Consider the following 13,955-nt stretch of genomic DNA (forward strand, 5'->3'; position numbering starts at 1 on the left):
AGCAACGAAGACCCAATGCAGCCAAAAATCAAATCAATCAATCAATAAATTTATTTTTTAAAAAGGCAGTGTGATATTGGCATCAGGATAGACATACAGATCAATGTGGTGGAATTTAGAAACCAAAAATAAATCCATATATTTATCATCAGTTGATTTTCAATGAAGGTGCCAATGCAATTCAGTGAGAAACTATCTCACACCGTATGCAAAATCTTCCTCGAAATTGATAATAGACCTGTATTAAGCAATAAAACAGAAACTCTTGAAAGAAGACAGGAGAAATATCTTCATGACCTTGGGTTAGTCAAAAATATCCCCTATATGAAATCAACTACATAATAGATCCATAAAAGAAATAAAAACGGATAAATGGCACTTTATAAAATTTAAAAACTTTTGTGCTTCATAAGATCCCATTAAAAAAACAAAAACAAAAACAGGGACTTCCCTGGTGGTCCAGTGGTTAAGATTCCATGCTTCCACTGCATGGGGCAAGGGCTCAATCCCTGGTCAGGGAACTAAGACTTGCATGCCCTGCAGTGGGGCCAAAAAACAAACAGGTCAAACAAACAAACCAAAATGAAAGACAAACTGAGGACTGGAAAAAAATTTTTCAAATTATATATGTATATATTTGCATGTTATAAATCCTGCCAAAGGATTTATATTTACATAAAGAACTCCTAAGATTCAATAATAAGAAGACAACTGGGGACTTCCCTGGCAGTTCAGTGGTTAAGACTCCACGCTTCCACTGAAGGGGGCATGGATTCTATCCCGGGTCAGGGAACTAAGATCCCACATGCCACGTGGCCAAAAGAAAGACAACCCAATTTTAAAATGAGCAAAATATTTGAATAAGCATTTCACCAAAGAAAAATATATTAATGGCTAATAAGCACATGGAAAGCTGTTTAACATCATTAGTTGTTAGGGAAATACAAATGAAAACTGCAGTGAGATACCAACTCATACTCACTAGAATGGCTATCATCAAAAATACAGAAAATAACAAGTGTTTACAAGGATGTGAGAAACTGGAACCCTATACATTGATGGTGGGAAAGTAACTGGCACTTGGTAGAAATTTGGCAGTTCCTTAAAAAGTTATGGTTACTATACTACTTAGCAATTACACTCCTAGGAAACTACCCAACAGAAATCAAAACACTTCCACACAAAAATGTGTATGCTAACATTCATAGCAGCATTGTTCATAATAGCCAGAATGTGAATACTGTACAAATATCAATCGACTGGTGAGTGGATAAACAAAATATTGAACTTGCATACAATGGAATATACTGTCTGTTGTTTTCCTTGAAGTAACAGTCTCACTTTGTACATTTTTGAATAAACATCTGCCAAATACCCAAGTCTGAATAACTATAATTTGTATGCCAGTCCTTTCAAGTGAAAATGGTGTTCCATGAAAAGAGTGGCTAGGTCAGCTGGCAACTCAAACAATTACACAAGTGCTTTTTCTGGAGATAACCATTATACTTTGGTATGTGACAGGCATGCTTTCTGTTTACTTCCCCTTTCATCAATTAGAATATTATAAAGGTGTGTACTCAACAATCATCATTAATAAAGTTAATAATTTTAGACATTCTTAAGTGAAACTGTTTCTTTTTTCCTTTAAAATAATACAATCATTCTGGTCCACTGCCTTGATACATATAAAGGGGCCAGCAGTTTTACCCACTATCACATTAGCATCATCAGTGCAAATATCAACACAGTGAAAAAGGCACATAGCATCTTAGTATTATTATGAAAATAGTTTTGACCTCATGGACCTCCTGAAAGAGGAGTCTACATTCCACATTTTGAGAACCACTGAACAAATTACTTCCACTCACAAATAGGTTGTGGCAGTTTCATACCTGTCCCCTCTGCATGGAAATCCCTTCCCTCTTCTACCCACGAAGCTCCTATCCATTTTTCACAGGCCCAATTCAAACATTCTCTCCTTAAAGCTTTCCCTGACTCTTTTCTCCCCCAGATGAGTTGATCTTTTTCTCTTTTGTCTTGCCATGGTACCTTGCACATATCTTGCTATGGTACTTATCAACTGTGTTGCATTTTTACATGTTTTAATCACATCCTTATTAGATATTCAGTGATTTAAAGAGGCTGAAATTTTGTAATTTCCTACCAGAAAATCATGACAATGGCTTTTTCTTCTTACACTTGTGGGCTATTTTCTACTTTCTAAATGTAATAGTGCTGCCATTGCATCACTCTGCACTGTATATGTGGCACAGCCTATTCCTATATAATTGCAATTATTCATTGGAATTCTACGTACTTTTGCTGTAAGCGTCTTTGCCATCGACATCTTTGCCACAAGCATTTCACCACAAACATTTTCGCCACATAACTAATTGTCCTTAAGGCAATTTTTCCATAAAGGATAAAATAACTGGTTGACAGTTTGGTGTGGTAGTTTGGTCAATGGTCTCCATTGATGCAGTACTCCCATTTTTATATTACATAAATCTTAGCCCTGGTAATGGTCTATACAATGATGAGTAGATGTGGTGTTCTTAAAATAGTGAATGATAACAACTATATTTATCAACTTAATAGAAAACATGGTGATAAAACCTCCTGGAAGTGTGAAATAAGACAGTGTAAACCCAGATTACCTCTATACTAGAAAATGATGACATTAATTTGAAAATCCTTCAGTGATTTGAAGGCACAGAGTTGAACCCACATTTCCCATAGAGCTTTGGAAGTTCTATCAACAGACATGTGACAATATGCCAAGCACAAATAATAGTGTAGAGGGCTTTCACAACACAATACAAAGCTCAGTTACAAATTTGCGTCCTAGGATTTGGAAACTGATACCTCTCTTAACAAAAGAAGAAAATTTAGCAAAAAAGAAAAAGTGTGATGCCCAAAGAGGAGACAAATCAACAAACAAACAAAAAAATGTATAATACTGTGAATGAAAGACTTGGAAGACAAGTGCTGAGGTACAGCTCACAAAGTAAAATCAGTTATTTGAGCAGTATTGCCATGAATCTATACACATTTTAAAGGTATTCAAATATTTTGTATTTCACAATAAAGTCTTTTAAATTTTGTTATTCATTTCTCATGTTTCAATGTATCCTTTTTAATGTTCCTCTTTTATTTTTCATTATTTTATCTTTCACAGCAAAATTGCCCAGTTAGGTATGTGGTGAAAATGTTTGCAGTCAGAATCCTTGAGGCAAAAATGTCTATGGCAAAAATGTTTATGATAAAATTCTGTGAAGCCATCATCACCCTGCTGCCAAAACAAGACAAAGATACCACCAAAAAAGAAAATTAGAGGCTGATATCTCTGATGAGTATTGCAAAAATTGTCAACAAAATACTAGCAAACTGAATCCAGCAACACATAAAAAAGATCATACACCATGACCAAGTAGAATTCATCCCAAGTTCACAAGGATGGTTCAATATACACAAATCAATCAATGTGATATACCACATCAACAAAAGAAAAGACAAAAACCACATGATCATCTCAATAGATGCAGAAAAGGCATCTGACGAAATTCAACATCCATTCATGATTAAAAATTGGTATAGAGAGAACATATCTCAACATAATAAAAGCTATTTATGACAAACCCACAGCCAATATAATACTCAATGGTGAAAAGCTGAAATTCTTCCCACTAAAATTTGGAACAAGACAAGGATGCCCACTCTCACCACTTCTATTCAACATAGTATTGGAAGTCCAAGCCACAGCAATCAGAAAAGAAAAAGAAATATTGTGTTGGCCAAAATGTTCATTTGGGTTTTTATATAAGATGTTATGGAAAAACCCAAACGAACTTTTTGGCCAACCCAATAAAAGGTACACAAATTGGAAGGGAAGAGGTAAAATTGTCATCATATGCAATGACATGATACTATATATAAAAAACCCTAAAGACTCCACACAAAAACTACTATACCGGGCTTTCCTGGTGGTGCAGTCATTGGGAGTCCACCTGCCAATGCAGGGGAAACAGTTTCAAATCCTGGTCTGGGAGGATCCCACGTGCCACAGAGCTGCTGGGCCTGTGCACCACAACTACTGAGCCTGCACTCTAGAGCCCACGAACCACAACTACTGAAGCCCGCGTGCCTAGAGTCCATGCTGTGCAGCAGGAGAGTGCCCACCGCAATGGGGAGTAGCCCCCACTTTCTGCAACTAGAGAGGGCCTGCATGCAGCAATGAAGACCCAATGCAGCCAAAAATAAATAACTAAAATAAATAAATTAATTTTTTTAAAAAACTACTATACCTGATAAATGAATTCAGCAAGGTAGCAGGATACAAGATTAACGTACAGAAATCAGTTGTGTTTCTTTACACTAACAATGAAATATCAGGGAATGAAAAAAACAATACCTTTTAAAATCAAACCAAAAAAATAAAATACTTAGGAATAAACCTGACCAATTAGGTGAAAGACTTATAGGCTGGGAACTATAAAACATTAATAAAGGAAACTGAAGATGATTCAAAGAAATGGAAAGATATGCCATGCTCTTGGATTGGAAGAATTAATATTGTTAAAATGGCCATACTACTCAAAGCAATCTACAGATTTAATGCAATCCCTATCAAATTACGCATAACATTTTTCACAGAACTAGAACAAATAATCCTAAAATTAATATGGAACAATAAAAAGTACCCCAGAATTTCCAGTGTTTTGAAGATGGCAGAGCGGTAGGAGGACGTGGAGTTCATCTCTCTCCACAGATGCATCAGGAATACATCTACGGATGCAACAATTCATACAGAACACTGGCTAAACACTAGCAGAAGACCTTGGACACCAGAAAGGACCAGAAAGATCCCTGCATAACTGGGTAGGACGAAAGAAAGAAAGGAGAAGGAGGAGGAGAGGAAGTGGACAGGACCTGCACCCTGCTGGGTGAGGGGGGAGGGAACTGAAGCAGGGGAGAGATTCCCACATCCAGGGAAGCCCCCTCACTGATGGGGAAATCGGTTGGGACAGAAGGAAAGCATTTGAGGCTGTCGGAGGAGAGTGAAGTGACCAATCTATGGCAGACAGGACAGAGTGAAAATGACACAGATGGTCCATACTGCGGGCCTACGTGCCCCATGGGAATGTGGGTGCACCAGTGCACATGGGCTGGGAGCTGGAGCATGGGGATTAGAGAGCAAACCTGGGGCGAGGACTGCTGTTGGCTGTGGGAATATGGCCTGAGGGACCGGGAGGGAGGAAATCTGCAACAGGGAATGCCTATGCAGGAAAACCAGACTGCCATGGGAGCAGGGCACTACTGCTGAGTCACATGCAGGGGGTGGAGCCACCATTGTAGCCTCTCTCTCCCCACATGATGGCACCTGCCAGTTGCTAGAAAAAACCCTGCCAGGGCTGGCCCTCATGCACCTGCTGCTGAGCACTAGAAAAGCCTCCCACTAGGGCCATATCTCTTGTGCCTGTGGCCGCCGGCTTCCCTGTGCACCTGGAACTGCTGGGGCTCCCACAATCCAAGCAGCCATGCCACCTCTGCACACTGTCTTCACCGAGGCAGACCCACGTGCTCCAGGGCAGCCTCAGGAGCAGCCTCCTGTGGGTGGCCCACATGCAGAGGTGGGGATAAAACCACAGCTGACCCCCAGGGGCAGGGTGACTAAGGAAGAGGATTGAAAATCTTCCCATCAGTTGCACAACCTGCAGATTAAATCCCTGCAATCAGCTAGGTAGACCCTGCATCTATGGAATATCTGAATGGACAATGAGTGTTCCCACAAAAGAAAATGGTCTAGCTCTGGCAGCTGTGGACTTTGGGGGCAGCACATGTGGGAGTGGGGCCAGATCAGAGTCTGAGCTGTCCCCACAGGGCCCACAGCAGGTCCAGACACCAGCCTAGAGGCATTGGAGGGCCTCCTGGGGAGGCAGAGGTGAGATGTGGCTCATGATAGGGGCAAGGACACTGACAGCTGAGACCCCAGGAAAACATTATTATTCCTATTATTTTTATTATATTTTGATTCCTTCTGTTGTTGGTTCTTTTTATTTTTATTTTTTGCTGTTGTTTTTTTATTTTTATTTTCATTTAGTCTTGGGATTTTTTAACATATTTTTTATCTTTTTATATTTCTATTTTTACTTTGGTTTTCTGTTCTGTGGTTTTTTTCTGTTTTTAATATATTTTTCATTTTTTTATATTTCTATTTTTACCTTGCTCTTCTGATGTTCTGTGTTTTTTTCCTTTTCTTTTATCATTGTTGTCTGTTTTCTTTGCTTTATTCTTCAGTTGGCATTCTGCTTTGGTTTTGTTTTTTGTTTGTGTTTTTGTTAGTTTTGTTTTTAATTGTTTGATTTCGTTTTGGGGTTCTTTTGTTTGGTCTCTTGTTTTTTGTTTTCTTTGGTTCTGTTTTTCTTTTGTGTGTGTGTTGTGTGTGTTTTTGTTCTTGTTTGTTTGATTTTGCTTTTACCATTTGTCTGGGTTTTAGTATGTCTTTCTTTATTTTTTTCTTTAATCTGGTTTATTGCCATGATGAGTGGCTTGTGGGGTCTTGGCTCCCTGACTGGAAGTCGGGCCTGAGCCTCTAGGTGGGAGCACTGAGTCTGGGACGCTGGACTGCCAGAGAATTCCCAGCTCCAGGGAATATTAATCAGTGAGAGCTCTCACGGAGGCCTGTATCCGAATTCAAGACCCAGCTCCACTTACCTGCAGCCCCCAGTGCTATATGCCTCACACCAAACAACAAGGAAGACAGGAACACAAATCCACCCATCAGCAGACAGGCTGCAAAAAGTCATACTAAGCTCACAGACACCCCAAAACACACCACCTGACATGGCCCTACCCATCAGAGGGAAAAGACTCAGCTCCACCCACCAGAACACAGGCATGTGGAAGCCGACACAAGCCACTGGACCAACCTCAGCCACTGGGGGCAGAGACCAGAAACAAGAGGAACTATGAACCTGCAGCCTGGGGAAAGGAGACCTCAAACGCAGAAAGTTAGACAAAATGAGAAGACAGAGAAATATCTTGCAGATTTTAGGAGCAAGGTAAAAACCCACAAGACCAAATAAATGAAGAGGAAATAGGCAACCTACCTGAAAAAGTATTCAGAGTAATGATAGTAAAGATGATCCAAAATCTTGGAAATAGAATGGAGGCACAGATCAAGAAGATGCAAGAAATGTTTAACAAGGACCTAGAAAAACTAAAGGACAAACAGTCAGTGATGAACAACCCAATAACTGAAATGAAAAATACACTAGAAGGAATGAATAGCAGAATAACTGAGGCAGAAGAACGGATAAGTGAGCTGGAGGATAGAATGGTGGAAATAACTGCCACAGAGCAGAAAAAAGAATGAAAAGGAATGAGGACAGTCTCAGAGACCTCTGGAACAACATTAAGCATACCAACATTCGAATTTTAGGGGTTCCAGAAGAAGAGAAAGAGAAAGGGTCTGAGAAAATATTTGAAGAGATTATAATCAAAAACTTCCCTAACATGGGAAAGGAAATAGTCAATCAAGTCCAGGAAGTGCAGAGAGTTCCATACAGGATAAACCCAAGGAGAAACACACCAAAATACGTATTAATCAAGCTAATAAAAATTAAACACAAAATAAAAATATTAAAAGCAGCAATGGAAAAATGACAAATAACATACAAGGGAATCCCCATAAGGTTATTGGCTGATCTTTCAGCAGAAACTCTGCAGGCCAGAAGGATATATTTAAAGTGATGAAAGGGGAAAACGTACAACCAAGCTTACTCTACCTAACAAGGATCTTATTCAGATTCGATGGAGAAATCAAAAGTTTTACAAACAAGCAAAAGTTAAGAGAATTCAGCACCACCAAACCAGCTTTACAACAAATGCTAAAGGAACTTCTCTAGGCAGGAAACACAAGAGAAGGAAAAGACCTACAATAACAAACCCAAAACAATTAAGAAAATGGTAATAGGAACATACATATCAATAATTACCTTAAGTGTAAATGGATTAAATTCTCCAACCAAAAGACACAGACAGGCTGAGTGGATAAAAAAACAAGACCCATATATATGCTGTCTACAAGAGATCTGCTTCAGATCTAGGGATACATACAGACTGAAAGTGAGGGGATGGAAAAATATCTTCCATGCAAATGGAAATCAAAAGAAAGCTGGAGTAGCAACACTCATATCAGACAAAATAGACTTTAAAATAAAGACTATTACAAGAGACAAGGAAGGACACTACATAATGATTAAGGGATCAATCCAAGAGGAAGACATAACAATTGTAAATATTTATGTACCCAACATAGGAACACCTCAATACATAAGGCAGATGCTAACAGCCATAAAAGGGGAAATCAACAGCAACACAGTAATAGTGGGTGACTTTAACACCCCACTTGTACCAATGGACAGATCATCCAGACAGAAAAATAATAAGGAAACACAAGCCTAAAATGACACATTAGACCAGGTGGAATTAATAGATATCTTCAGGACATTCCATCCAAATGCAGCAGAATACACTTTCATCTCAAGTGCACAGGGAACATTCTCCAGGATAGATCACATCCTGGGTCACAAATCAAGCCTTGGTAAATCTAAGAAAACTGAAATAGTATCAAGCATCTTTTCTGACCACAACCCTATGAGAATAGATATCAATTACAGGAAAAATTACTGTTAAAAAAAACCAAAACAAAACAGAATTTCCAAAGCAATCCTGAAGAAAAAGAACAAAGTAAGAGGCATAACCCTCCCAGACTTCAGACAATGCTACAAAGCTATACTTATCAAAATGGCATGGATAGAGAGCCCAGAAATAAACCCACACACCTATGGTCAATTAATCTTTGACAAAGGAGGCAAGAATATACAATGGGAAGAAGACAGTCTCTTCAGCAAGTGGTGTTGGGAAAGTTGGACATTCACATGTAAACCAGTGAAGTTAGAACACACCCTCACACCATACACAAAAATTAACTCAAAATGGTTTAAAGACTTAAACATAAGACATGACACCATAAAGCTCCCTAGAAGAGATCATAGGCAAAACATTCTCTGATATAAATTGTACCAATGTTTTCTTAGGTCAGTCTCCCAAGGCAATAGAAATAAAAACAAAAATAGAAAAATGGGACCTAATCAAACTGACAAGCTTTTGTATGGCAAAGGAAACCATAAACAAAACAAAAAGACAACCTATGGAATGGGAGAAAATATTTGCAAACGATGCAACCAACAAGGGCTTAATTTCCAAAATATACAAACAGCTCCTACAACTCAACAACAACAAAACAAACAACCCAATCCAAAAAATGGGCAGAAGACCTAAATAAACATTTGTCCAAAGAAGAAATACAGATAGCCAATAGTCACATGAAAAGATGCTCAACATTGCTAATTATTAGAGAAATGCAAATCAAAACTACAATGAGGTTGCTTCCATGTCTTAGCTATTGTAAATAGTGCTGCAATTAACATTGGGGTGCATGTGTCTTTTTGAATTATGGTTTTCTCTGGGTATATGCCCAGTAGTGAGATTGCTGGGTCACATGGTAGTTCTATATTTTAGTTTTTTAAGGAACCTCCATAGTTCTCCATAGTGGCTGTATCAATTTACATTCCCACCAGCAGTGTAGGAGGGTTGCCTTTTCTCCACACTGTCTCCAGCATTTATTGTTTGTAGATTTTATGATGTACATCAACAGAGGAATGGATAAAGAAGATGTGGTACATATGTACAATAGAATATTACTCAGCCATAAAAAGGAACGAAATTGGGTCATTTGTAGAGATGTGGATGGACCTAGAGTCTGTCATACAGAGTGAAGTAAGTCAGAAAAACAAATATCATACATTAACACGTATATGTGGAGTCTGAAAAAATTGGTATAGACGATCTTATTTGCAAAGCAGAAATAGAGACACAGACGTAGAGAACAAACATATGGATACCAAAGGGGAAGGGGGGTGGTGGGATGAATTGGGAGATTGGGATTGACATATATACACTACTGATACTATGTATAAAGTAGATAACGAATGAGAACCTACTGTATAGCACAGGGAATTCTACTCAATGCTCTGTGGTGACCTAAATGGGAAGGAAATCCAAAAAACAGGGGATATATGTATATGTATAGCTGATTCACTTTGCTGTATACAGTAGAAACTAACACAACATTGTAAAGCAACTATACTCCAATAAAAATTTTAGAAGAACAAACAAAAAATCTATAACGAAGTACCACCTCACACTGGTCTGAATGGCCATGATTAAAAAGTCTACAGATAACAAGTGCTGGAGAGGATGTGGAGAAAAGGGAATCCGCCTACACTGTTGGTGGGAATGTAAATTGGTGCAGCCATTATGGAAAACAGTATGGCGGTTCCTCAAAAATATAAAAATAGAATTACCATATGATCCAGCAATCCCACTCCTGGACAAAAATCCAAACAAAACTAAAATTCAAAAAGATACATGCATCCTATGTGCATAGCAGCACTATTCACAATAGCCAAGACATGGAAACAACCTAAATGTCCATCAACAGATGAATGGATAAAGAAGCTGTGGTATATATATGCAATGGAATACTACTCAGCATAAAAAGAACCCAATAGTGCCATTTGCAGCAACATGGATGGAACTAGAGATGACCATACTAAGTGAAGTAAGTCAGAAAGAGAAAGATAAATACCATATGATATCAGTTATATGTGGAATCTAAAATATGATGCAAATGAAGCTATCTACAAAACAAAAACAGACTCGCAGACATAGAGAACAGATTTGTGGTTGCCAAGGGGAAGGGGGTGGAGGAGGGATGGAGCAGGAGTTTGGGGTTAGCAGATGTAAGCTAATATATATAGAATGAATAAATAACAAGATCCTACTATATAGCACAGAGAACTATATTCAGTATCCTGTGATGAACCATAATGGAAAAGAATATTTTAAAAAGGATATATATGTATAATTGAATCACTTTGCTGTATAACAGAAATTAACACAACATTGTAAATCTACTGTAGTTCAATTAAAAATAATTAAATGTGTATGGTCAAAATACTGAACATGCTTAGTTGGGAGCCATTATTAATTATTCACATATAGATTCTATAAATAAATATAAACCCACCTATACAGTTTCCATCATAAGAGTACTGAAATTGGCTCCTTCCACTACATGAGGACTTCCCAGCCTCCAGAATTGTGCCTTGTGATAGTCTGAAGAGAGAACCTAGCCAGGCCATGCTGTATTTCTGACCTACAGAACTTAGCTCTAAAGAAATCTCAGAGAAGGAGACCTTCAAGATGGCAGAGGAGTAAGACGTGGCAATCACCTTCCTCCCCACAAATACATCAGAAATACATCTACATGTGGAACAACCCCTACAGAACACCTACTGAATGCTGGCGGACGACCTCAGACTTCCCCAAAGCTGTGTGGCTGACAGGGTCTTCGTGCTCTGGCCAGGTGTCAGGCCAGTGACTCTGAGGTGGGAGAGCTGAGTTCAGGACATTGGTCCACCAGAGACCTCCCAGGTCCATGTACTATCAAATGGCAAAAGCTCTCCCAGAGATCTCCATCTCAACGCTAAGACCCAGCTCCACTCAACGAGCAGCAAGCTACAGTGCTAGACACCCTATGCCAAACAACTATGCCAAACAACTAGCAAGACAGGTACACAACCCCACCCATTAGCAGAGAGGCTGCCTAAGATCATAAGAAGGTCACAGACACCCCAAAACACAAAACCAGACGTGGTCCTGCCCAGCAGAAAGACAAGATCCAGTCTCATGCACCAGAACACAGGCACCAGTCCCCTCCACCAGGAAGCCTACACAACCCACTGAACCAACCTTACCCACTGGGGGCAGACACCAAAAACAACAGGAACTATGAACCTGCAGCCTGTGAAAAGGAGACACCAAACACAGTAAGTAAGCAAAATGAGAAGACACAGAAACACACAGCAGATGAAGGAGAAAGGTAAAAACCCACCAGACCGAACAAATGAAGAGAAAATAGGCAGCCTACCTGAAAAAGAATTCAGAGTAATGACACTAAAGATGATGCAAAATCTTGGAAATAGCATGGAGAAGATACAAGAAACGTTTAACAAGGACCTAGAAGAACTAAGAGCAAACAAACAATGATGAACGCCACACTAAATGAAATTAAAAATTTTCTAGAAGGAATCAATAGCAGAATAGCTGAGACAGAAGAATGGATAAGTGACCTGGAAGATAAAAGAGTGGAAATAACTACTTCAGAGCAGAAAAAAGAAAAAAGAATGAAAAGAATTGAGGAGAGTCTCAGAGACCTCTGGGACAACATTAAATGCACCAACATTCTAATTACAGGGGTCCCAGAAGGAGAAGAGAAAAAGAAAAGGACTGAGAAAATATTTGAAGAGATTATAGTAGAAAACTTCCCTAATATGGGAAAGGAAATAGTCAATCAAGTCCAGGAAGTGCAGAGTCCCATACAGGATAAATCCAAGGAGAAACAAGCAAAGACACATACTAATCAAACTATCAAAAATTAAATACAAAGAAAAAATATTAAAAGCAGCAAGGGAAAAACAACAAGTAACATACAAGGGAATCCCCATAAGGTTAACAGCTGATCTTTCAGCAGAAACTCTGCAAGCCAGAAGGGAGAGGCAGGACATATTTAAAGTGATGAAAGGGAAGAACCTACAACCAAGATTACTCTACCCAGCAAGGATCTCATTCACATTTGACGGAGAAATCAAAACCTTTACAGACAAGCAAAAGCTAAGAGAATTCAGCACCATCAAACCAGCTTTACAACAAATGCTAAAGGAACTTCTCTAGGCAGGAAACACAAGAGAAGGAAAAGACCTACAATAACAAACCCAAAACAATTAAGAAAATGGTAATAGGAACATACATATCAATAATTACCTTAAATGTAAATGGATTAAAAGCTCCAACCAAAAGACATAGACTGGCTGAATGTATACAAAAACAAGACCCATATATATGCTGTCTACAAGAGACCCACTTCAGACCTAGGGACACATACAGACTGAAAGTGAGGGGATGGAAAAAGATACTCCATGCAAATGGAAATCAAAATAAAGCTGTAGTAGCAATTCTCATATCAGAAAAAATAGACTTTAAAATAAAGACTATTACAAGAGACAAAGAAGGACACTACATAATGATCAAGGGCTCAATCCAAGAAGAAGATATAACAATTGTAAATATTTATACAACCAATATAGGAGCACCTCAATACATAAGGCAAATGCTAACAGCCATAAAGGGGAAGTCGACAGTAACACAATCATAGTAGGGGACTTTAACACCCCACTTTCACCAATGGACAGATCATCCAAAATGAAAATAAATAAGGAAACACAAGCTTTAAATGACACATTAAACAAGATGGGCTTAACTGATATTTACAGGGTATTCCATCCAAAAATAACAGAATACACTTTCTTCTAAAGTGCTCATGGAACATTCTCCAGGATAGATCATATCTTGGGTCACAAATCAAGCCTTGGTAAATTTAAGAATATTGAAATCATATCAAGTATATTTTCTGAAAGCAATGCTCAATTACAGGAAAAATCTGTAAAAAATACAAACACATGGAGGCTAAACAATACACTGCTCAATAACCAAGAGATCACTGAAGAAATCAAAGAGGAAATCAAAATATACCTAGAAACAAATGACAATGAAAACACGACTACCAAAATCTATGGGATGCAGCAAAAGCAATTCTAAGAGTGAAGTTAATAGCAACACAATCCTACCTCAAGAAATAAGAAACATCTCAAATAAACAACCTAACTTTACCCCTAAAGCTACTAGAGAAAGAAGAACAAAAAAAACCCTAAGTTAGCAGAAGGAAAGAAATCATAAAGATCAGATCAGAAATAATGAAAAAATATTAA

Source organism: Balaenoptera acutorostrata, chromosome 17, assembly GCF_949987535.1.
Source record: "Balaenoptera acutorostrata chromosome 17, mBalAcu1.1, whole genome shotgun sequence".
Taxonomy (NCBI): Eukaryota; Metazoa; Chordata; class Mammalia; order Artiodactyla; family Balaenopteridae; genus Balaenoptera; species Balaenoptera acutorostrata.